This window comes from Hyperoodon ampullatus, assembly GCF_949752795.1.
Source record: "Hyperoodon ampullatus genome assembly, chromosome: 7".
NCBI classification, from domain to species: Eukaryota; Metazoa; Chordata; class Mammalia; order Artiodactyla; family Ziphiidae; genus Hyperoodon; species Hyperoodon ampullatus.
Genome location: NC_136920.1, coordinates 75633440 through 75656707, shown reverse-complemented (window position 1 = coordinate 75656707; position 23268 = coordinate 75633440). Strand labels below are relative to the sequence as shown.

At 37.3% G+C, this 23268-nt stretch overlaps 1 protein-coding gene and 1 pseudogene across 4 annotated transcripts in view; both read right to left on the bottom strand.

Annotated features, from left to right (window-relative positions):
* Nucleotides 1-23268, bottom strand: part of NELL1 (neural EGFL like 1) — a gene marked incomplete at both ends in the record, with an annotated part of 886110 nt that overhangs the window by 283644 nt on the left and 579198 nt on the right. The gene's annotated exons all lie outside the window — the stretch shown is intronic.
* On the bottom strand, nt 3910-5206 carry LOC307056575 (isocitrate dehydrogenase [NAD] subunit gamma, mitochondrial-like; annotated as a pseudogene). The gene has a single exon. The product of its transcript is annotated as an isocitrate dehydrogenase [NAD] subunit gamma, mitochondrial-like (transcript).

The window sequence follows — 23268 nt, the reverse complement described above, 5'->3', positions numbered from 1 at the left end:
TGAACTAGAATGAAGGAAAAGAAGGAAGAGGTGAACAACCCGGTTCTCCTTTTGTGTTCCTTAATTGTGATTTAAGTGGCTTACAGTAAAACAAAATATAAGAAGGTGAAATTAATAGAGCAAAATACATTAAAATCAAGTAATAGAATGACAAGAGAAAATTTCAGAGAGGAAAAAATTGCCGAAGGCTTTTTCCTGTGCCTGCTAGTAGCCAAGGCAATGAGGGAAACTTTCAGTTGATTAAATACCTCACATTATCTAGTAGAAGAAAGGCACAAATTCATGGTGAAAAACACAGGTTTTCCTGGTTCTTAGAGGAATCTTCCCTGTTGACATTTTAAACAGATTCATTGTTTTCCCCAAAATTCAGAGATGTCCCCTAACAAGATTTTGAATACCAGAAAGCTGAAGTAAGAATGTTAAAACATCCTTCTAGAAAACCAAATCTATGAAGATGGTGGTGAGGAAAGATATTTACAGAGTGATACCGTTTAGCTGTCCAACTTTGTATTGATATTTATTGATAGCAGAATTTAGCTTTAAACAAAGCAGAATAAACTGACAAACCTAAGATAAAAATTATGTAACAATAATACAGAAATCTTCTCAAGAAACAGAGGCAGGCTGCCAACTACCCGTTTTATGGCCTTGAGGGCTTTAGTGCTCTCTAGAGAGAAGCAATCTTGTAAAGGTTCATAGACTGGAGCCAAACAGGAGAATTTTGCAATAGATTAGTTCTTCCAATCCTCCACTCCTACCTGGGAATTCAGTCCATTCTTTTCTTCCTTCCTTTGACCTTCCTTCCTATTTCCTTCCATTAATATTTAGAATGAGCATACGCTAAGAGCTTGTCCCTGTCCTAGGTGCTGATGCTATAGTGATCAATGACTCAATTGCCCCTGTTGCCAAGGAACACATTGTATAATAAGGTTGATGGGAAGGAAAGCATGTAATGACAACTGGAGAGAAAAACACTAAATAGGATACACAGAGGACTCTGGGGGAACTGGGAGTTCCTCCCTTCAATCTCAGCAGGGAATGGAAAGAGCTAGTCAAGGAAGGCTTCCCAAAGGTGGTGACAATTACATCTAGTCCTCTAGATGACAAGGAGATCATTTCCTGAAGGGGAGAAGAAGCAAGACCACATACAAAGGCCTGAACTAGAAAGAATACATGGCTCTTTGACAGTGAGCTCTGCTTGCACTCTCTTGTGCCATTTTGTATTGTTATTGGGATGGGGGGAGGGGGTAGAAATGGTGAACCTGGAGAAGGAAGCAGAGATCAGAATATGGAAGGTCTTTCATGCTGTGCTCAGGTGACTTTCTTTCAAGGCCAAAAGAAAGCTGTTCAATGAGAAGTGTTAGGTAAGGAAGTGACATGATCCTACTTCCCTTTTAGAAAGTTCAGGCTGAGTGCACTGTAGAAATAGATTTAAGTGGACTAAACTATAGGCAGGACACAAGGTAGAGAAGGAACAGAGATTGGGAGGTCACCAAAGATGAGAAAGGCTAATGAGAAAGGAGGGGTAAGTGAGAAAGAAGAGAGATGGCTGGATTCAAGAAATAAAAAGGAGAGAGATAAGGGGACTTGATGAATAAGCAGATATGGTTTGCTACCCTAGTTGAAAGTCAGTTACAAACCCATAATAGAATAATAGGTAAAGTAACTTATCCAGTAAATTCCAAAGACAGTAATGAATTAATAGCATTTCCCAGTTCTCCTCAGAACTAGCTTTTAGAATGGTATATAATGGATACTAATGAAAATAATAATTTATAAACTACACCAAGCACTAACCATTGGACAGGCACAGTGCTACCAGCTTTATGTGTATCTTCTTGCTCTATTTTCCCAACAACATTATGAGGTAGGTACAGTTATTATCTCATGTTACATACAAGAAACGTTAGGCAGTGTTACCCATATCATTCATTTTTTGGTTGATTCAATAAACATATTACTTATTTTGTATGTACCAGTCATTATGTTAGGGGATACAGAGGACAAGGAAAAAGAATAAATACATGGTATTTGCCCTAGAGATGTTCATAGCTAAGTGGGAATATCAAATACTGATAAATGGAAAATTCCACTGTGGTGTATTAGGTGCCATCACAGCAGTCTGGTCCAAAAACTATGGGAAGATTTTGGAAACAGTCATCTTTAACAAAGAGGGGAAACTTCAGCTCAAATGTACCTATCAGCATAAATTCCCATTGTCAGATAAAAGCCAATAGTTGGGCTACTGTCTGAAGTTGGGCTGGCTGTGCGATGAGTAAATTTCCCTAGCCATGAGAGAAAGGGGTACAGATTGGGGAGAGTGGGTTAAGGTAGTACGGGTTCATGTAGCATTGGAGGTAGGGGCACTTCAAGCCAAAAATCCATCCCTTCTCCACTCATCAAGCCATGCCTCTGGTTCCAGATCTATATCTGCCCAGAAGAAAGCATCATACAGGTCAGTGGCAGCCATGGCCAATGACATGTTTAGTGTCCAATAAAAGGAATACCATCATTATTTTATAATTGACTTCTCCCTGCTTGCCTTGTTCTTCAAGAAAGACTTCTAGATAGGGTTGAAGGTAGTCATTTCCTCCTCAAATTAAATCCCCTCAAACTAGCGCTTGGTTTTCCAAACCCTGAGCCCTGACATTATACATAACGAGGATAGATGAGATTAAGGTAATATAAGACAGAGCCTTTTGGAAACCATAAGGACTTTTTCAGGTCTCAGTCCAATGTCTTTAACTTATGGCCCAAGAACCATGGTAGGATCCAAGGGTTATAGCTGAGACACAGAGGTTTCCAAAATATTATTAAGGATTTACTATTTTTCTCAATCTCCCTTCTATCTGCAAGCAATTCCTGCCAATAAAACTACTGTAAATTTTTATAGTCATTGCTTTTATTTCCTACTTGAGTAATAAATATTTCCCAGCACTAATAAAATTATCATTTTTGTTTGTGTTTCTCCCACCTATGACCTTAGAATTACTGTAAATAAAATATATTATAATAAAATTACAGTAAACATTCAAACGAGCTTAGTGTTTTTCATTTCCTTATGTACACTCTCTCTTTGAAAGAGAGATTAAAAGAAAGTAAATCATGGAAGATTGTAAAGCAGTGAGCATGGAGTTTACAGTCCATGGTTCTATTTGTATAGCAAAGAGTCATGGGCCCAGTGCCTGTTAACTGGGTATATAATGTCTAGACTATTGAGCTTAGAGGCTCAAGGAAGGAATTCAAGAACCCCCTTTGCAGGAGTGCTGCGGTACTCAGAGATGCCCATGTTTGAAAAATTACACCGGCAAAAATTCCTTCCTCACATAAACAAGACCAGGGGAAAAGATAGGATACCTAGGAGGGAGTGGAAGCATTCTGAACTAGCTTAGCTTTATGGTACCTTATTTATTATTAAAATGACAATGTATATTTTGTAGGCAAATTTTATTGCACCAATTAACTCATTAACAACCTCTAGAGAGAAGCCAGACTCCTTTGCAGGCTGGTTTGAAGAATTTTAATGACCTAGATAAGAGAAAATCAGTGTGCCAAGTTCTGGAAAAGACCCAGGACTCTACGAACAACTTTGATTTATTCACTGTATCATCTCATAGAAAAGTGTGAATTGTGGATTAAAATAGAGAAGAATTCCTCAATACATAGACAACAAAATAGGTATGGCTAATTTAAACCAGCAATGTTTATGGCATTTATGGCATTCAAATTTAATAGGAAAAAATCAGACTTGATTCCCTTCCCCTACCTCTTCTGAGTTGGAACAGGAGCTAGTTTACTCTAGAGTCCACATTAGCCAAGCTAGCTGGGCTTTCTGACTGGGTAGAGTAATGTAAAGTGTGGGACAGGAAGGAGTTTGAAGGCTAGCTCAGCCTCTAAGGCACTGACTGTTTAATTGGCAACACTGATGTCATCTAAGGTATTTTGAATGACATCCGATGTGGTATCCTGGCCTCCAATGTCTGGAGTTTGGATGTCTTTGTTCTCCATGGATGCCAAGGCTGCAATACGAATGGAGGTGGCATAGGAATGGAACTTGAGGTAATCCAGAATGCTACAACTTGCCAGCAGCATGGCAGTAGGGTTGGCCACATTTTTATTGGTTATAATCTTGCCTGATTGCCTTCAGGCCATTTCAAACACCGCGTATATGTGGCCATAGTTGGCCCTGCTCCCCCAACCAACTCTGTGCAGACGTTATTGACAATGTTGCCATAAAGACTGGGTATCACCATGACATCAAACTGCTGGGGCCAGGATACCAGCTGCATGGTGGCATTATCCACAATCATGCCCTCAAAAATGAGCTGAGGATAGCAGGATGCCACCTCCCGACAGCACTGGAGGAAGAGACCATCTCCCAGTTTCATGATGTTGGCCTTGTGCACAGCCGTCACTTTTTCACACCCCATCTGCTGGGCCAGCTAGAAAGCATATTCAGCAACATGCAAAGGCTTGGCCTTAGGAATGATCTTTAAGGCTCTCTATCACTCCTTTCACACTCGCATGCTCCAGGTTGCTGTATTCACCCTCTGTGCTTTCCCGAACAACTATGATATCTATGTCTTGTGCCTAGTTTCCACACCTAGTAGACTCTTAAAACGAATGATGCTGGCATAGAGGTCTAGAGTACTGAGAAACACACTTTTGTGATTTGTGAGATGATGGTAGGTTGTAGTCAGTTTCAGAGTTGCCCTTCAAGGCCACGTGGTTTTGATGGACGGCCATCATGGCACTGTGAACTTCTTCCTCTTCACTAGAAGTGGAGGTAATCTGCACCTCCTCAAAGTCCACGGGCACACACACGTCTGAACACATTCTTGATGTGCAGCATAAGTTCAGGTCCAATGCCATCCCCAGGAATCACAGTCACAGTGTGCCACCCACCATACTTAGCTGCTGGAGGAATGTTGTGTTTAAAAGAGAAGCTCCTCAGTGAGGTCTCATGGCCAAGGAAAATCTCCCAAGAGTGGCCTAGAATAGTTGGTGGGAACATAGCCTTCACAGAGCACCTGGCAGCTGTCAGCATCTTCAGTGCCATGATCCATAAGTGGAGATTTAATTTATGTAAAAATAAGTGCTTTTCCTCTTGGCTTGAACTGGCTTCTTTTGGTGGAATTCTAGATCCAAAATTCTTGCCTCGGTCACAGTTGTCTCTCCTTCCTTGTACTCTATTTTGGACAGACATTCTACTGCAGGAGAGACAGAGTACTAGTCACAAGGAGATGTGTTATAGAATAGAAAATACACTTTGGAATTGGACAATTCATTAAGCACATTCAATGTACCCATATGATATACTTAAAAATAGACTTCATATTTTATAACACTTTTAGGTTCACAGAAAATTTGAATGGCAGGTATAGAGATTTCCCATACAAAGATTTCCTTGTCTCAAAACTACAAATCAGACCTTCTGTTTATTTTTTTTCCCAGAAAGCTAGCTATTAAACGAGTACCAGCACACCACTGTTAACACCTTCTCCCAAGTAATATGTTTCCTTCACTGGGATTAGCACTTCATGTCAGGTCTGTCGGAAATTTAAATCTTTTTCTAATAAGTTCAACCAATTTATTATTCTCCATTACATTAGGAAACAATCCAAGGGCCTATTTATAACTTCAATTACAGTTGTTTTAATTAATTAAAGCTATTGATGGGATCTGAAATTTGTTTTGGTAACAATTTAGTTCTTGATTACAGAAAACTTTCTATTGATATTATTTATCTTTATTACATTTGCTTTATAGTCCATCAACTTCTACCAATTTTTCTCAGTTATTTAATAATTAAACTTGAAAGTAATGCCAAAAAAAAAAGATTTTCTTGCCTCTACAAAGTCACAGTCTCCCCAGCTATCAAGATCCTACACAGACTGGTACATTTGTTACAACTGATGAAACTACAGTGACACCTCATTATCACCTAAAATCCATTGTTTAAATTAGGGTTCACTCTTCATGTTGCAAATTCTGAGTTTAGAGAAATGTATGACATATAATTATCTAGTAGATTCATATAGAGTAGTTTCATAGCCCTAAAAATCCTCTCTGCTTTGTCTCTTCATCCCTCCCTCTCTGCAACCACTGGTAACCACCTATCTCTTTGGAGTCTCCAGAGTTGTGCATTTCCCAGAATGTTGTATAATTGGAATCATACACTCTGTAGCCTTTTCAGATTGGCTTCTTTGACTTAGTAATATGCATTAGAGTTTCCTCCATGGTTTTTCATGGCTCTGTAATGCATTTCTTTTTTGCATTGAATAAAATTCCATTGTCTAGATGTACCACAGTTTATCTATTCACCTACTGAAGCACATCTTGGTTGTTCCCAAGTTTTGTGAATGATGAACAAAGCTACTATAGACATCCATGTGCGAATTTTGTGTGGACATAAGTGTTCAGCTCATGTGGGTGAATAGCAAGGAACAGAGTTGCTGAATCGTATGGTAAAAGTATGATCAGTTTGGTCAGAAACTGCTAAACTGTCTTCCAAAGTGGCTGTACCATTTTGCATTCCCACCAGCAATGAATGAGAATTCCTGCTGTTCCATATCCTTGCCAGCATTGGTGTTGTCAGTGTTCCAGATTTTGGCCATTCTAATACGTTTCTAGTGGTATCTCATTGTTTTAATTTTCATTTCTCTGATGACATATGATGTGTAACATCTTTTCATATGCTTATTTGCCATCTGTATATCTTCTTTGATGAGATATCTGTTAAGGTTTTTGCCAATTTTTAAAATCAAGTTATTTGTTTTCTTACTGTTGAGTTTTAAGGGTTCTTTGTACTTTAGATAACAGTTCTTTGTCAGATGTGCCTTTTAAAAATAATTTCTCTCAATCTGTGGCTTGTCTTCTCATTCTCTTGATAAAGTCTTTTTGCAGAGCAGAAGTTTTTAATTTTAGTGAAGTCTAGTTTATTATTTCTTTCATCGATCCAGTCTTTGGTGTTGCATCTAAAAAGTCATCACCATACCCAAGGTCATCTATAGCAGATTTTCTCCTAGAAGTTTTGTAGTGTTTCATCATATATAGAAGTCTCTGGTCCATTTTAAGTTAATTTTGGTGAAGTGTTTGAGGCCTGTGCCTAGATTAATTTTTTTGCATATGTTGATGTCCAGTTTTTCCAACACCATTTGTTGAAAAGACTCTCTTTATTCCATTGTGTTGCATTTGCTCCTTTGCCAAATATCAATTAACTATTTACATGGGTCTGTTTCTGGGCTATTATCTTCCATTGGTTTATTCATCTGTTCTTTTGTCAATACCACAGTGTCTTGATTAGTGTAGCTTCACAGTAAGTCTTGAAGTCAAAAACTGTCAGTCCTCCAGCTTTGTTCTTCTCCTTCAATGTTGTCTTGGCTATTCTGGGTCTTTGGCTTCTACATACAAGCTTTGGAATCAGTTTATCAATATCTAAAAAATAACTTTCTGGTATTTTGATTACGTTTGCATCAAATCTTGGAAAGAGTTGATATCTTGGAAACATAACAATATTAAGTTTTCCTGCCCATCAGTATGGAATGTCTCTCAATTTATTTAGTACTTCTTTAATTTCATTCATCAGAGTTTCATAGTTTTCCTCATATAGATCTTATATATATGTTGTTAACGTTTATACCTAAATATTTCATTTTGGAAATGTTAATGTAAATGATACTGTGTTTTTAATTGAAAACTGGTGTGTAAGAAAGCAATTGACTTTTGTATATTAACCTAGTAACCTGCAATCTTGCTGTAATCACTTATTAGTTCCAGGAGGTTTTTCTGTTGATTCTTTCAGGGTTTCTACATTGATGATATTGTCATCTGAAAATGAAGACAGTTTTATTTCTTCCTTTTCAATCTGTATACTTTTAATTTCCTTTTCTTGTCCTATAGTATTTGCTAGAAATTCCAGGGTAATACTGCAAAGGAATGATAAAAGGGGACATCCTTGCCTTGTACCTGATCTTACTGGAAAAGCTTTGTATTTCTCATCATGAAGTATGATGTTAGTTGTAGATTATTTGTAGGTATTTTTTATCAAGTTGATGCAGTTTTTCCTCTACTTCTAGTTTACCGAGAACTTTGTATAATGAATGGGTGTTGAATTTTGTCAAATGTTTTTTGCATCTATTGATAGGATCATGTGATTTTTCTTTTTTAGCCTGTTGAAGTGATGGATTACATTAATTGATTTTTGAATGTTGAAACAGCCCTGCATAACTGGGATAAATGTCACTTGATTATGGTGTATAAGTCTTTTTTTACATTGTTGGATTTAATTTGCTAATATTTTGTTAAGAAGTTTTGTACCTATGTTCATGAGAGATACTGGTCTGTAGTTTTCTTTTCTTGTAATGCCTTTGTCTGGTTTTGTTACCAGGGTAATGTTGGTTTCACAGACTAAGTTATAAAGTATTCCTTTTGCTTGTGTCTTCTGAAATATATTATAGGGAACTGGTATAATTTCTTCCTCAAGAGTGTGGTAGAATTCACCAGTGAACACAACTGGGCCTGGGGATTTCCATTTTGGAAGGTTATTAATTGTTGAGTCAATTTTAAAAATACATATAGGCCTCTTCAGATTGTTTCTTCTTGTGTGAATTTTGGCAAGGAATTAGTCCATTTCACCTAGGTTATCAAATTTGTGAGTGAAAAGTTGTTCATAGTATTCTTTTATTATCTTTTTAATGCCCATAGGATCTATAGTGATGTCCCTCTTTTCAGACAGTAGTAACTTATGTCCTTTTTTTTTCTTTTTTGTTAGCTTGACTAGAGGCTTATCAATTTTATTGAAGTTTTCAGAGAATCAGCTTTTGGTTTCATTGATTTTTCTCTATTGATTTTTTTTCTTTTCAATTTCATTGATTTCTGCTCAAATTCTTAATATTTCTTTTCCTCTGCTTACTTTGGATTTAATTTGCTCTTCTTTTTCTAGTTTCCAAAGGTGAAAGCTTAGATTATTGATTTTAAATCTTTCTTCCTTTCCACTATATGCATTTATTACTATGTATCTCCCCCTAAGCACTGTTTTCACCACATCCCATGAATTTTGTTGTGTTTTCATTTTCATTTTGTTCAAAATATTTTTAAATTTTCTTTTGCGATTTCTTCTTTGGCCCATAGTTATTTAGAAATGTGTTGTTTAATCTCCACATTTAATTGGGGATTTTTTCAGCGCTCTTTCTATTACTGGTTTCTAATTTAATTCCATTGTGGTCTGAGTGCAGACATTGTATATTTCAATTATTTTTTGGATTTGTTAAGGTGTGTTCTATGGCCCAGAATGTGGTCTGTCTTGGTGAGTGTTCTATGTGAACTTGAGAAGACTGTGTATTCTGCTGTTGTTGGGTAAAGGAATCTACAAATGTCAATTATACCCAGTTTACAATGACATTGTTGAGTTCAACTATGTCTTTACTGATTTTCTGCCTGCTGGAGTTTGTTCCTTTTATTGTTGTTAACTTTTTAAGAAACTGCTAAACACTTTTCCAAACTGGTTATACCATTTATATCCCTACCAATATAAGAGAATTACAGCTTCACATCTTCATCAATACTTGGTATTACTGTACTTCTATTTTAGCCATTCAAATAGGTTTTGGTGGTAGTATCTCACTATGTTTTTGATTTGTGTTTCCCTTCTCACTATGATATGGAGTGTCTTTTAATATATTCTCCCAGATCAGAGCTACAAGCATTAACATCTGATATTTCTAGAAATCAACCACTCAACCCTGGAAGGCAGGCAAACTCTTAGATTCCCAAAGCTATACCAGTTATGCGCTTTAACTGAAAATTAAGCATATCTTTAATTTTAAGCCAGCCACAATCCCATTCTCACTTAACTTTCGGGCACCAACACCCCTGATGTAGGTTAGCGGTTGTTTGGGGAGGTCGGTGACTTATTTATGAAGACTTCAGAAGGCTGTCAAAATTCAAGAAGATAAAGACGCAGACTTAATAGTGGCTACCACTATGTAACACTTGCCACATCTAAGGTACTGTGCTGAAATATTTTATATACATCATCATAATCCGCCAAGGTAGGCATTATAGTTCCCATTTTACAGATGAAGAAACTGGCTAACACAGATTCTACAAATTCATGTGTTGTGAAGGAACAGAGAATGGCAACAGGTGAGGTGAACATTTCTAGGGGTCCTAGAGGCCTAGGCCAGTTTCTCATACTTGATCACCCTAGTATCTCATTGAAATGCAGGCACTAATTCAGTAGTTCTAGTGAGGGAGGAGAGCAGAGTCTTCATTTTCAAGTTGCTCCCTAGTCATACAGATTCTACTGGCCTCTTATCACACTTTGAGTAGCAAGGGCCTGTATTTACATCCTCACAAGGTCTGGGCAAGTCGGGGCCAGCATGTGGTGTACTTAGAGGCTGCTGGGAATAAAGGAAAGAAGCAGTACTGCTTCTTTCTAAAAATTTATATAAAATGGCTATAGAGTAGGAGCCAGCTGGGTACCTGCTTGTCACTTAATATGGCATGTAATATGGATAACAGCTGTCCACCACCAGTGCCTGAGGCTAGAGCAGATGATAATACCAGGAGAGAATGCTGGCAGAAAAATAACCAGACCCAACTACACAATTTTGTTTCAACCAATGGGCCACCCTTACATACACCCCAATCTTCTTCCTAACCCTGGAAAGGACATACATCTTTTAAAGGTATGGATAAAGAAGGAAGGAAGCCCTGAGACTGGGAGTATAAACTGGATAGTGATTGAAATTTTAATAGCCAGATTGACCTATAAACATCCCCAGACATTAGAAAAAGTTCTTAGCCTCAATGGGACAAAATTATGATATGTATATTATAACATGCAGGTATAAGAACAACAAGAGCACCATGGTTTCACATATTTGAGTGGTAAGAGTTAAACTAAGTCTATTTTAAGTGTGACACTGAGACAGTAAGTGGGTTTAAGTAAGGGAGAGATATAATACAAGTTGCATTTAAAAAATGATCCTCTGGGAAGCAATTTGCAGAATAAATAATAACGTGACTATCCTGGTGGCAAGGAGGCCAATTAACAGGCAATCACTGTGGTTCTCAAAAAGTGATCCCCAAACCAGCAGAATCAGGACCACCCTGAACTGCTAAGAAACGTAATCTCTTGTAACTATCCCTAGACATACTGAACCTGGAAATCTGCAGTTGGGAACCCAACAATCTGTGGGGGTTTTTTTTTTGTTTTTTTTTTTTGCAGTATGCGGGCCTCTCACTGCTGTGGCCTCTCCCGTTGCGGAGCACAGGCTCCGGACGCGCAGGCTCAGCGGCCATGGCTCACGGGCCCAGCCGCTCCGCAGCACATGGGATCTTCCCGGACCGGGGCACAAACCCATGTCCCCTGCATCGGCAGGCGGACTCTCAACTATTGCGCCACCAGGGAAGCCCTCTGTGTTTTAATGCTTCTGATGCATGCTGAAATTTGAGAACCACTGGGCTATGAAATGGTTCCAACAGGAAATGGTGAGCAGTTGTACTAAGATGAAGGCAGTGAGGAAGGAGAGAAGTACTTTCAGAGATATTTAGGAGATAAACAGGACTAGGCTATTGACCTGGGAGACATGGAATATTATTCTTAATGTTCTTAATGAACTGGGTGACTGATAATATAATCGATGAAAATAATGTACAACACTGAAAAAAGAGCAGTTGGGTTGGAGAAATAGGATAAAAAATGAGTTCAGTTTCAGACATGATGTGTTTGGGGAGCTGTAAGACATCCACATAAAGATGCCTGGTGGGTGGCTTAATAAATAAGTCTGCGTTTCCAGAGAAAGGATTGTGGGTGATGACAGAAATTCAGGAGTCATCAACTTATGGGAGAAAGTTAACCACACAAAAGTATATGAAATAGCCTCAAGCAGAGGTTTTCAACTTTGCTTCTGCCATGACAGATGATGAATGGCATTCATATGAGACATGTTCCCAGGAGTATACTCAGATTGTAATGAAAACCAAACACACACACACATGTATGAACAAAAGTAGTTGGCCAAATAAAGCACAGAATTCCCAAACTGTTTTTATAGGTCATATTTACAAAAGCATTTTACCTGCAAATGATTAGTAAAGTCATCTATTTACTCATCTCAAACATGTAAAGTCATCTATTTACTGATCTCAAACATGTAAAGTCATCTATTTACTGACCTCAAACATGACTTCTTTTTGAGGGAAAAATATATATATGGCTAATCTAATATAAAAGTTACATAAAATTATATTTTAAAGATCAAATTCAGACCTCTACAGTTAATATTTAAAAAGTAAGCACATACTAACAAAGAAAAATAATTCATATTTTATGGTTAAAAAGTATAGCACATGGGCTTCCCTGGTGGCGCAGTGGTTGAGAATCTGCCTGCTAATGCAGGGGACACGGGTTCGAGCCCTGGTCTGGGAAGATCCCACATGCCGTGGAGCAACTGGGCCCGTGAGCCACAGCTACTGAGCCTGCGTGTCTGGAGCCTGTGCTCCAGCAACAAAAGAGGCCTCGATAGTGAGAGGCCCGCGCACCGCGATGAAGAGTGACCCCCCGCTTGCCACAACTAGAGAAAGCCCTCGCACAGAAGTGAAGAACCAACACAGCCAAAAATAAATAAATAAACAAATGTGGGTTTAAAAAAAAAATTAAAAAAAAAAAGTATAGCACATAATATTTATGTTTATTCATGATGTTAATACAAATGGTATTACTGCACATGTCCTTTGGATAATCACACTACCTTTGATTGGGAAACTGTAACTAGAGCCTCCTTCTCATTTCTGTGCTATGCAGATAAAGATGCATGCTTTCTTCCTCTCTCTTCCTTTTTCAAAAAGTATCCATGGGTAAAATCAAGGAAACAAATACAAGTATAAATCCACAGTTTACAATTATAATATTTCAAAATTGCTCTAACTATCAATGCCACATCAATAACCACAGTTCCTGGGTATTTTCAGCAAACATAAAATAGGCTATGAATTATGAGCAATTCACTTCCAGCTAACTCCGATTCCACTTTTCCCCACAGCAACAAGCCCACACCACTGAAATGCAAATGAGTGAATATGACATCCTTATAATGGTAACTTTGAGGTGAGTCTAATTATTAAAAATGTAAATCATTCACAGGAGCTTGTAATTCAACACTTATGAATAAGTGAGTGGTTTTGACATATGTCATAACTGATTGTGACACTGTAATGTGTCATATGTCACTAAGGTCAAGAAGTACTAGGCTAGAAAGATGACTGTAGACAAAGCACAGAAAAATTATGAAGACAAAACTGGGGAGCATCAGTCTTCGAACCATGAGAGGAATAGAGATGAAGTGATCTGGGAGGCAGGAGGAGAACAGAGAGAAAAGGATGTCTTAGAAGCCAAGAGAAGTGTAACACTCAAGGAATGAATTGTCAGCAGTATCAACATCCTTTGAGAGGTTAAGTAAAATTAGAAGGATGATGGGGTCACTGACCACAACCATGAGGCTGTATAGATTAGTGATTGTGAGCACTGGCTCCAAAGCCAAACTGTCTGCCACATATAACCTCTGTAACGTTTGTAATTTTCATAACTTCTTTTGGAACTTATATTCTAGTGGGAGTAGACAGCAAAAAATACATGAATGATAGATGGACAGATAAATGGATACAGAGATAGATAAATATATAAACAAGCAAGAAACAAACACATAAGCGGATCTTTTAATGTCAGAAGAGAGAAATGCTATGTAACAAATATAAAACCTGTTGCCTTCAAGGAGCTTGCATTCTAGGCAGAGTTAAATGGAATGAATGTAGGTAGAGTACAAACTGGCAGTGGATGGTAAATGATTCCTGAGTGACCCAGCTGGGAAGTGGAAATGCACAGGATGGATTGACCACATATATGGGTAGGGATGGTGAGGGAAAGTGTTTCAGTCACATCTGAAAGAAGGGCTAGCAGCAGATAAGTACAGAGGGAAGGAGAGGATTTCTGAGATGGAGGCAAAATTGAAAGGCCTGGAGAGTACACTAAGCATTGCCATTCACCTGAAAGGAAAGGTTTATGTAGGAAAACAGTGGTACACAAATGGAGAAAGTACACTGGGGTAGAGGGTGGAGAACCTTGAATGGCAAATCTAAGATATTTAAGAGACCTTGAAGGCAGGGGAGAAACATTCAGGATTTTTGAAATAAAAATAAAAGGTTTTGAAAGATACCCCTTTAAAAAAGGAAAACATGCACTTAAAAAAAGAGACAGTAAATTTTCAATGCACAAGACCATTTATATCAAAGCTTTGCCTTAATGAAAGCAGAATTTTAAAATACACACCCACTCCCACCTGCACATACACTCTTTAGAAAACTCTTAATATCCATTTCATGTTGTCCTACAGAACCGATTATGAACATTGTTTTATCAATAATTTTCTAAAAAGATCAATGCACAGAGACATAATTTGCTCCATATTCTCTGTTGCACAATTAATGCAATTTCTCACCTGTCATTCCTTCGCTATTCAATAACCACAGAAGAGCTGACAGATGCATAGATCTCAGAGAGGACTGTGGAGAGCCAGATTTAAAGTAATCCAGAGATGTCCTCCTTGTTCTCCAAAAGGGGATACATATTGTACAATACTGAGTTGGCTGTAGAAGCCCTTGTTTGAGGAAGAGCTACACTTATTCTTACACTAAGAAGAGCTTTTCAGATACGGTTTTCACTTAGTAAAGGAAAAACTCCCACCCTGCCCAAAGGATATTGAGGTAGGGGTGGAGAGTCACATTATTCTTTTCTGGGGTGAGGAGCAGGTTGGCTTTTGAATGAAACAGTAAAGTTTAGAGTCAAGTCATAAAACTGACGCTTAAGCAGCAACTTTGGCCTTTCTTGAAAAGACAGGTGAAGACTCAAGATTACAGGTTAATTGGAAACAGCTTTTTATCTTCCCTTCTAACTGAACTTTACAGCCACATGAACAACTCTATTAAATACTTTTGCTATTACCTACGGCATTAACTATGCCACTCAATTCTCTCTGCTGGTCTGGGAGGATTGTTGTCTTCCAAGAACTATTCTTGAGTATAATCATTATATTGTTCTTCGACGGCTCTGTATTTCAGAGGTTGCCCTTTGAAGCAGGATCTGGCAAGAGAACCTCTTTGTGTTAATAATGACTAGATGCATGAGTTAACAAAGTCCTCTCTGTTATAGCTATCTCAGTTTTTAGTTCAAAACATACACACACACACATTCCACAACTGTTGACACAAGCTCAGGTAACCATACACTGTGTGTTTTCTTAAAAATTCCCAATTAGCCTGAAATCATAGTCCCTATAAAGCACACTTCATACTTGTTAAACCAGCGTGACCCAGTGACCCAAGTTTTGCAATCAGGTTATTATAATAACTAAAGAATCTGGAAATTAGAGAGGACTTTCTGAAGCCAGCTATTTTAGCCAGCTGGTTTATCCCCTGTCAACATTACAAAGTAGGTGTGATTACACTAATCTAAAACACTTTCTCCAAAGGATTCCCTCCAGCCTCCCCATCCCTGGCCTGCAAATGTTCTCCCTTCATTCAAGATGGACAACGGCCTCTACTGGGCACCATATCCAAGGCTGTGTGTTTGGTAGCACTTTATCTCCATCTGAAAAATGCAACTAGGAGGTAGGTGTTTTATTTTCATTATATAAATAAACATAGTGATATGCCAAGAGGATAAGCAACTCCTATTAAGTTAGCAGAAGATTCAAACTCAAGTCTCTTCCCCCTAAGCTTGTGCTCTTTCCCCTGCATCATGCTGCTTTTTCTCTCCTGTGCTTCTACATGTCTCCATGTGCAAACTTCCCCCTCCCACTCCTATCCCTGAGAAGGGAAGGAAGACTCTCACACAAAAACCAAATCACCATGGTAGACGTTCAGGCATCTAACAGATAAACTGATGATTATGCAAAACTAAAAATATCCACAAAGAAATTTCCAAATAAAGATGGTTAAATGCATGTACTTGCATCTGCTCCTTCCTGAAATCCCATTACGTTTCTATTTCAATTTTTATTTTTTGTTTTTAAATTGTAAAACTACAAGGACAATGAGAATGACAGAGAAGACAAGAAAATTTTGTAAACTGGAAAGCAGATGGAGTGATGACTGACTTTTCAGATGTGATAAAGTTGAATCCTAAACACTCAGAAAAGCCAAGAAACCATTTGTTTTGCAACACAGAACCCCAAAGCCTCAGGAACTGGCAACAACATATACTCCTGAGAGTGGCAGGTAAATGTGGGTGGACAGTCTCTTTAAGAAACAAACATCCAGATCATCTTCCTTATTCTGCTCAGTTACATGACTGCCCCCAGCCACCAACCTACCAGAAGAAGGGACCTTTATACTCTGCTCTGAGAAACACTATGCACAACTAAATGCAAGTTTCATGCTGAATTGAGGGGAAATAAGTGAAAGTTTATACAGCAAACAGAGTGCTGAAAGGTGGACTGAGATTCCCTGGATACGAGTTTTGAAGAGCAGTTTCTAAGAAAACCAATCAACTAAAAATAAAATATTTAAAGATACTGACAATCAAGTGTTTCTCAAGAGAATGGAACAGATCATCCTATACTGAATTTCACTGTCAAACATCACATCTCCATTTGCTCAGAAATTTCAATTCATGTGTTATTATCCATATGTTAAGTGAGTGAAGAGCCAGGTTCAAACATGTGGAAAAGCTTCTGACATAAAAGACAGAAGCAATGAGGAGGATACAGGGACTCCATTAAGAGAACATTTCAAATAAATTATCATAAATGTCCTAAGAGAAAAATGACACCGTGTTCATAAAACAAAAACAATATGCTATTTTAAAAAAACACAGAGAAAAAGTGGGCCTGAAGTACAAAAAGGACAGCAGAAATCAAAAACTCAGTATAAGGGTTGGAAGATAAAGTGGAAGAAATCCCCATATAAGATATTAGATGAAAATGACAGATAACATGGAAATAGCAAAGCAAATAGGTAAGAAAATTAGAGAACCAGGAAGTCCAGCATCAAGATAACAGGAGAGCCAGAAAAAGAAAAAGGAGACCAAAATGTGGGAGTGAGACAGTATGAAACAATTCACCCAACACATAATTCAAGAATATTTACAGACTTAAAAGTTATGAATATCTGAGCAGAAGCAAGAAAAACTACAATCCTGTGACCTGTGGAACAAAAACTGTATTCACAGAAAGATAGACAAGATGAAAAGGCAGAGGGCTATGTACCAGATGAAGGAACAAGAGAAAAACCCAGAAAAACAACTGAATGAAGTGGAGATAGGCAACCTTCCAGACAAAGAATTCAGAATAATGATAGTGAAGATGATCCAGGACCTCAGAAAAAGAATGGAGGCAAAGATGGAGAAGATGTAAGTAATATTTAACAAAGACCTAGAAGAATTAAAGAACAAACAAACAGAGATGAACAATACAATAACTGAAATGAAAGCTACACTAGAAGGAATCAATAGCAGAATAACTGAGGCAGAAGAACGGATAAGTGACCTGGAAGACAAAATGGTGGAATCACTGCTGTGGAATAGAATAAAGAAAAAAGAATGAAAAGAAATGAAGACAGCCTAAGACACCTCTGGGACAACATTAAATGGAACAACATTTGCATTATAGGCATCCCAGAAGGAGAAGAGAGAGAGAAAGGACCAGAGAAAATATTTGGACATTATAGTCAAAAACTTCCCTAACATGGAAAAGGAAATAGCCACCCAAGTCCAGGAAGCACAGTGAGTCCCATATAGGATAAATCCAAAGAGAAACACGCCAAGACACATAGTAATCAAATTGGCAAAAATTAAAGACAAAGAAAAATTATTGAAAGCAGCAAGGGAAAAATGACAAATAACATACAAGGGAGCTCCCATAAGGTTAACAGCTGATTTCTCAGCAGAAACTCTACAAGCCAGAAGGGTGTGGCATGATATACTTAAACTGATGAAAGGGAAGAACCTACAACCAAGATTACTCTACCCAGGAAGGAACTCATTCAGGTTCGATGGAGAAATCAAAAGCTTTACAGACAAGCAAAAGCTAAGAGAATTCAGCACCACCAAAGCAGCTCTACAACAAATGCTAAAGGAACTTCTCTAAGTGGGAAACACAAGAGAAGGAAAGGACCTACAAAAACAAACCCAAAACAATTAAGAAAATGGTCATAGGGACATACATATCGATAATTACCTTAAATGTGAATGGATTAAATGCTCCAACCAAAACACACAGGCTTGCTGAATGGATACAAAAACAAGACCCATATATATGCTGTCTACAAGAGACCCACTTCAGACCTAGGGACACATACAGCCTGAAAGTGAGGGGATGGAAAAATATATTCCATGCAAATGGAAAACAAAAGAGAGCTGGAGTAGATATACTCATATCAGATAAAATAGACTTTAAAATAAAGAATGTTACAAGAGACAAGGAAGGACACTACATAAGGATCAAGGGATCAATCCAACAAGAAGATATAACAATTATAAATATATATGCACCCAACATAGGAGCACCTCAATACATAAGGCAACTGCTAACAGCTATAAAAGAGGAAATCAACAGTAACACAATAATAGTGGGGGACTTTAACACCTCACTTACACCAATGGACAGATAATTCCAAAATGAAAATAAATAAGGAAACAGAAGCTTTAAATGACACAATAGACCAGATAGATTTAATTGATATTTATAGGACATTCCATCCAAAAACAGCAGATTACACTTTCTTCTCAACTGCACATGGAACATTCTCCCGGATAGATCACATCTTGGGTCACAAATCAAGCCTCAGTAAATTTAAGAAAATTGAAATCATATCAAGCATCTTTTCTGGCCACAACGCTATGAGATTAGAAATGAATTACAAGGAAAAAATGTAAAAAACACAAACACATGGAGGCTAAACAATATGTTATTAAATAACCAAGAGGTCACTGAAGAGATCAAAGAGGAAATCAAAAAATACCTAGACACAAATGACAATGAAAACACGATGATCCAAAACCTATGGGATGCAACAAAAGCAGTTCAAAGAGGGAAGTTTATAGCTATACAAGCCTACCTCAAGAAACAAGAAAAATCTCAAATAAACAATCTAAACTGACACCTAGAGGAACTAGAGAAAGAAGAACAAACAAAACCCAAATTTGATAGAAGGAAAAAAATCATAAAGATCAGAGCAGAAATAAATGAAATAGAAACAAAGAAAACAATAGCAAAGATCAATAAAACTAAAAGATGTTTCTTTGAGAAGATAAACAAAATTGATAAACCATTAGCCAGACTCATCAAGAAAAAGAGGGAGAGGACTCAAATCAATAAAATTAGAAATGAAAAAGGAGAAGTTACAACAGACACCGCAGAAATAGAAAGCGTCCTAAGAGACTACTACAATCAACTCTATGCCAGTAAAATGGACAACCTGGAAGAAATGGACAAATTCTTAAAAGGTATAACCTTCCAAGACTGAACCAGGAAGAAACAGAAAATATGAACAGACCAATCACAAGTAATGAAATTGAAACTGTGATTTAAAATCTTCCAGCAAACAGAAGTCCAGGACCAGGTGGCTTCACAAGTGAATTCTATCGAACACTTAGAAAAGAGCTAACACCCATCCTTCTCAAATTCTTCCAAAAAACTACAGAGGAAGGAACACTCCCAAACTCATTCTATGAGGCCATCACCCTGATACCAAAACCAGAAAAAGATACTACAGAAAAAGAAAATTACAGACCAATATCACTGATGAATATAGATGCAAAAATCCTCAACAAAATATTAGCAAACAGAATGCAACAACACATTAAAAGGATCGTACACCATGATCAAGTGGGATTTATCCCAGGGATGCAAGGATTCTTCAATATACAGAAAGCAATCAATGTGATACACCATATTAACAAATTGAAGAATAAAAACCATATGATCATCTCAATAGATGCAGAAAAAGTTTTTGACAAAATTCAACACCCATATATGACAAAAACTCTCCAGAAAGTGGGCATAGAGGGAACCAACCTCAGCGTAATAAAGGCCAGATATGACAAACCCACAGCAAACATCATTCTCAATGGTGAAAAACTGAAAGCATTTCCTCGAAGATCAGGAATGAGACAAGGATGTCCACCTTCACCACTATTATTCGGCATAGTTTTGGAAGTCCTAGCCACAGCAATCAGAGAAGAAAAAGAAATTAAACGAATACAAATTGGAAAAGAAGAAGTAAAACTGTCACTGTTTGCTGATGACATGATACTATACATAGAGAATCCTAAAAATGCCACCAGAAGAGTACTAGAGCTAATCAATGAATTTGGTAATGTTGCAGGATACAAGATTAATGCACAGAAATCTCTTGCATTCCTATATACTGATGATGAAAAATCTGAAAAAGAAATTATGGAAACACTCCCACTTACCATTGCAACAAAAAGAATAAAGTACCTAGGAATAAACCTACCTAGGGAGACAAAAGACCTGTATGCAGCACACTATAAGACACTGATGAAAGAAATTAAAGATGATACCAACAGATGGAGAGATATACCATATTCTTGGATTGGAAAAATCAATATTGTGAAAATGACTTTACTACCCAAAGCAATCTACAGATTCAATGCAATCAAATTATTTTTTATGGAACTAGTACAAATCATCTTAAAATTTGTATGGAGACACACAAGACCCCGAATAGCTAAAGCAGTCTTGAGGGAAAAAAACGGAGCTGGAGGAATCAGACTCCCTGACTTCAGACTATACTGCAAAGCTACAGTAATCAAGACAATATGGTACTGGCACAAAAACAGAAACATTGATCAATGGAACAAGATGGAAAGCCCAGAGATAAACCCACACACCTATGGTCAACTAATCTATGACAAAGGAGGCAAAGATATACAATGGAGAAAAGACAGTCTCTTCAATAAGTGGTGCTGGGAAAACTGGACAGCTACATGTAAAAGAATGAAATTAGAACACTCCCTAACACCATACACAAAAATAAACTCAAAATGGATTTGAGACCTACATTTAAGACCAGACACTATAAAACTCTTAAAGGAAAACATAGGAAGAACACTCTACATCATAAATCACAGCAAGATCTTTTTTGATCCACCTCCTAGAGTAATGGAAATAAAAACAAAAATTAACAAATGGGACCTAATGAAACTTCAAAGCTTTTGCACAGCAAAGGAAACCATAAACAAGACGAAAAGACAACCCTCAGAAGGGGATAAAATATTTGCAAACGAATCAACAGACAAAGGATTAATCTCCAAAATATATAAGCAGCTCATGCAGCTCAATATTAAAGAAACAAACAACCCAATCCAAAAATGGGCAGAAGACCTAAATAGACATTTCTCCAAAGAAGACATACAGATGGCCAAGAAGCACATGAAAAGCTGCTCAACATCACTAATTATTAGAGAAATGCAAATCAGAACTACAATCATGTATCACCTCACACCAGTTAGAATGGACATCATCAGAAAATCTACAAACCACAAATGCTGGAGAGGGTGTGTAGAAAAGGAAACCCTCTTGCACTGTTGGTGGGAATGTAAATTGATACAGCCACTATGGAAAACAGTATGGAGCTTCTTTAAAAAACTAATAATAGAATTACCATATGATCCAGCAATCCCACTACTGGGCATATACCCACAGAAAACCATAATTCAAAAAGACACATGCACCCCAATGTTCACTGCAGCACTATTTACAATAGCCAGGTCATGGAAGCAACCTAAGTTCCATCAACAGATGAATGGATAAAGAAGCTGTGGTACATATATACAATGGAATATTACTCAGCCATAAAAAGGAACGAAACTGGGTCATTTGTAGAGACGTGGATGGATCTAGAGACTGTCATACAGAGTGAAGTCAGAAAGAGAAAAACAAATATCGTATGTTAACGCATGTATGTGGAACCTAGAAAAATGGTACAGAATAACCGGTTTGCATGGCAGAAGTTGAGACACAGATGTAGAGAACAAACGTATGGACACCAAGGGGAGAAAATCGCAGTGGGGTGGGGTTTGTGGTGTGCTGAATTGGGCGATTGGGATTGACATGTATACACTGATGTGTATAAAATTGATGACTAATAAGAACCTGCAGAATAAAACAAACAAACAAACAAAAAACAACTAATACTAAACTTTCTTTGGGTTATTTGTATGAAAATATGTTAATATAAATTTTCAGACATTACATGAAATTTCTAAAAATCTTATATGTTCTGGTATAATGTTATAAGTCATAATTCTAGTTATTACTTTAAAATGTATATCTCAGAAATAAGTAAAAGTCTTTTCAATTGCACTATTATGAACTTTGATCAAATCTTTAACATTGGTCAGTTTTAAGTATTTTGTCATTTACAGACAATTCTGGGTGTACTCTGATGCTCTTGCAAAAATGTTCCTATAAAAGGGTTTCATCTGCAAGGAATTCATGGAAAAGACTGTCAAGTACAGGTTTCTGGTAACTGACTATACTGCTGAACTGAATGAATAAGCATTTTCAGAACTCTAATGGAAAACTGATGAATTCATAAAAGTGCTAACAAAAGATCAAGATAAAAAAAATTAATTACACGGGACTGAGTGAACTGATGAGGATGATTATCATTTTTGTGTCTTTCTGTTTGAATTAAAAAAAAAATCCCACAAGGACTCAGAGGCAAAAAATATACAAATCAATTTTCACTGCAAAGTAAAGGAGCTGTTACAGTGGAGGATTACTGGACTGAATGTCAATATTATGACATAGTATGAGTGTGTTTCGTGTTTGGTAATTGCAATCGTTGTTGCTTTTGTTGTGGTCATCCATTTACAATGCTTGGTATCAGTTTATTTATCTCTTGTAAAAAATAAAATATAGTGTGTGTGTGTGAAAAACAAAACAAAACAAAACCAGAAAAGAAAATGTTATGAATATCTAGATTGAAAAGGTCCACTGAGTGCCCAAAAGAGTGAAGGAAAACTATCCCATATCATCAGGAAATTTAAAACTGCCAATTACAAAAAACAAAGGCTAAAATGTCAGAAAGACATTGGACTTCTCAAATTCCATACTGGAGCCTAGAAGACAATGTAAGAATGCCTCCAAAATTCTGAGAAAGGAAAATTATTTACAACCTAAAATATAAAGTCTTTTTAAATTGTCAGTCAAAGATGAAGGTAAAATTATCTAGTAGACA